The sequence below is a fragment of the Aulostomus chinensis genome, chromosome 1, assembly GCF_037954235.1.
Source record: "Aulostomus chinensis isolate RoL2024-O1b breed Wild chromosome 1, RoL_Achi_v1.0, whole genome shotgun sequence".
In the NCBI taxonomy this organism is placed as follows: domain Eukaryota; kingdom Metazoa; phylum Chordata; class Actinopteri; order Syngnathiformes; family Aulostomidae; genus Aulostomus; species Aulostomus chinensis.
Genome location: NC_141320.1, coordinates 26,675,652 through 26,679,299, shown reverse-complemented (window position 1 = coordinate 26,679,299; position 3,648 = coordinate 26,675,652). Strand labels below are relative to the sequence as shown.

The following is a 3,648-nucleotide window of genomic DNA, read 5'->3' as shown; positions in this document are numbered from 1 at the left end:
ACCACGGCAGCATGATTGGTCAGTGGTGAGCACTGTGGCCTCACAGCAAGAAGGTTCTGGATTTGAGTCCAGGCTCGGGTGCAGAATCTGCATGTTCTCCCCGTGCATGCGTGGGTTCTCTCTGGGTACTCCGGCTTCTTCCCACCGTCCAAAGACATGTAATTTGGGATGAGGCTGATTGGACACTCTAAATTAACTGTAGATGTGAGTGTGAATGGTTTTGGCGACCTGTCCAGGGTGAACCCCGCCTCTGGCCCGTAGATGCTGGGATAGGCTCCAGACCCCTCGACCATCAACGTGGGTGTTTTGTTAATTGCATGCCACATGAAATTATTAGTGGTCACTTTTCTAGCAACTGTCTCACAGTGGCAAGACAAGAACACTTCTACTTTTGATGATGACAGTTTGTTCAACACTGAACTTCATCCAGTACCATGTTGTCAAACACTGGAACCTCCACAGCACCTGAACAGGGACTTGAACCCTGGACCCTCACATTAAAAGTCTGATGCTCTACCGTCTGAGCTCCTCAGGCTCTTTCTACAGCATTGAGACAGGAAAAGAAACACCTGTGAAGGTCAAACTGATGCTTTCTTGACTTGTTCAGTCCTCCATGTTAAAGTCCTCCATGCTTTTGATTGGCTCTGATTCTCTGTGGAAAAATCCAACAAGAGGCTCCAAAAATGTCCTGAATGTCACAAGAATGCACAGGACAAGATGTTAGTTTCCTTCATGTCTGCAGTTCCTCCACTGGAAAGTAAAGTCAATGCTGTTCCTCTGCTGAAACCTGGGATCGGACCAGGGACCTTTAGATCTTCAGTCTAAGGCTCTCCCAACTGAGCTGGTTCAGTTCTGAGGGAGGGCCCTGCTTCTCTCATTTATAATCTCTTCCACTCTCACTAGAACTAAGAGAGGATTGGAGCTTCTGAAGTCCTGACACAAATCAAACCAGGGACTTTGAACTACACAGTGAAGGAGTTGGTCATCAAGGTCGATGGCAGCTTATTAAGTTCTAGCTTTGATCAAATATAAGAAATGTAAATGAATTCAACATTGATTGCATTTCCCTCCTTTCTTTGGTGCAAGGAACCGAGGACCAGAGCTCTAAGTTTTCCAGTTCCTACATCAGTGAATGGACTTTCTGTGCTGCAAGGAACCAAAGCTACGAAGGAGGATTACAGTTTGTCCTTGCAGGAGTCAGTGACTTCATAGAGTCTAACAAAGGGTTGAACCTGAATGAGACAGTCACCCTTCAACATGGGGCCATGGCAGAGTGAACCAAGAACACTACAATGGGGGTGAGAGTGGAGCCATGATGGATTCACAGTTCATCACCTCCACCATCATGTGGACCACCTGATCACCTCTCCCTCAACCTCTAAATAACTCATTCCCTGACCGGGAATCGAACCCGGGCCGCGGCGGTGAAAGCGCCAAATCCTAGCCACTAGACCATCAGGGACCACACTGAGCTCTCCAACAACAGAGACTATAGACAATGACTCAAGAACACAGGACTCTGTGGTCTCAGCTTGAGATACAGAGGGTCCACCAAGACCACCAGACACCTCAGCCCCCTAAAGACAGTCCACCCCGAGGATCAGCTTCTATCACTCAGTGGTCCAGAACCATGATGAAGCCTGATCAGGAATGTGAGCAAAGCTCTTGGAACAGGCCTGCTGCCACCACAACTAAGATCCTGCAGGTCACTAGAACTCCAGTGTCCAGCTGACAAGTGGACTTTCCTCTGATCTGTGGTGGTGCTGAGTTTAGCAAACACCTCCAACAAGAAGATGAAGGAGGCCATCAACTCCTCCAAGCTCAACATCTATACTGGCTTTACTGGGAGGTCAGGAGGTCAAAGCAGACCTTCCACCTCAGATGGTTTCTACTCACAGAGATGAGGGACCAGTTCAAACCAGCTCCCTGGAGCTCCCTTAAGCCATTGTCCCCCTCAGCTAACATCTGGATCTGGACCTGCACCGGTGCTGACTTGTGTCTTGAGTCCCCAGAGTTTGTTGAACCAGAGAAGCTTCAACTGGTGGCGGTCGTACAACCAAGCGTGAAGGTGAGCCTGCATTGTCTGATCTGGAGCTAACAGGAATTAGCAAGTTAGCAACGGTTCTAGAGTTGCTGCTGAGTTGAATTTGAATTTATTTGTTGAAATGTTCCAGTTTCTATGAGGTCAGGGAAGACTGGTGTGGATCTAAAGGTCCCTGGTTGGATTCCCACCTCCCAGCCATTGGTTTGGCTCATTGGAACATTTTCAAACCCTGGTTGCTCAGATTTTCCATTAATTTGATCATGACTTTAGACACATGTTCTGTTTATTAATTAAATAATCGCTTCAGTTATGAATTTAGTGAGTCAACCAGACTTGGTCAATGATAAAAGTTAGTCTGGTCATTATTCAGTTTCCAGTCAGTAGGGACACACACACACACACACACACACACACACAAACACACACACACACACACACACACACACACACACACACACACACACACAGCCTGTCTTCAGTATAAAATGGTCTGTCACGTTCTCTCATGTTGGAAGATTTCTCTGACTCCATTGTGAATACAGAGATTCTTCATCTGCCACCTGAGTCTTGATCCACTGATTCCTCTGATCCACCTCTTTCTGCTCCAACAAGGCTGACATGGATCAGGTGGGTCCATGTCAGCCAACCAGGAGGTTTCTCCTCTCAGTTAATTTTCTTCATCCCAGTTTAGATTGATTCTCCTCAGCCTGATGAAGGAGCATCTGATCAGGTGTTTGGGTGCTTGTTGGTTGTAATTCCATAGATTTTAATCTCAGATGTTATAGAATTAATAATGCAATGGCAGTCCTGCCAAGTGACATTACTGACATGACAGGATGGCCCAGTCATGTGACTGAAGGAGCTGAGAGCTAAACATCATTGTTGATGGTGTCTTCCACTGTAGTCAGCAGCCACAACTCCCCTATCAACACCTGTCAGAGACCTGCTGGAGGCCCCACTGAGGTTTGAACTGGGATCACTGGATTCAGAGTCCAGAGTGCTTACCATTCCACCATGGAACCATCAAAGATGAAAGGTGTGAGACAAACTATGGCACTAATCATGTATGAGGGACTGCAGTGGTTTTCTGGATCTAATTTCCACAAACAAATGATGATTTGGGGAAAGGTCTGACAAAGTCTGACAAACATACCCTGATTTTTTCACAAACAAATGATGATTTTTAGACAGTGACACAGGGCTCTTATTTTGGAGGGCCATCAGGATGTGAAATATCCCAGACCTCTGAGATCAGAGCGCTCACTTTGATCTCAGGGTCCTGAATTTGGAGGTTCCTTCTTTGGTCTCCAAGTTCTAACTCCCATCTGACTGAATCCTTTTTTTAATGAGCTCCTCAGACCCTGATGATGTCAGGAAGAAATCCAGACATTCAGTTCTCATCTCAGCTGTTCTGACTGAGACATCAAGCAGTCAGGAAAAAAGTGTTACGACCCAAAGAGGGACCTTTACAGGAGCTAACAAAGTGTCTTTTTTCCTAAACTACTTGAGGAACTGGTGAAACCAGTAAAATATGCATTTCTGTGTGCAGACCAGTGGGGAGCCTGGGTGAGTGGAAGGATGTTTACCACCAACACAGAACCCAG

The 3,648-nt window shown here is 46.5% G+C and overlaps 1 non-coding gene across 1 annotated transcript; it reads right to left on the bottom strand.

Moving 5' to 3' along the window:
• Positions 1 to 1,390: 1,390 nt before the first annotated feature.
• trnae-uuc (transfer RNA glutamic acid (anticodon UUC)) lies at positions 1,391 to 1,462 on the bottom strand. The gene has a single exon. It is a non-coding gene; the product is annotated as a tRNA-Glu (tRNA).
• Between the last annotated feature and the right edge of the window lie 2,186 nt (positions 1,463 to 3,648).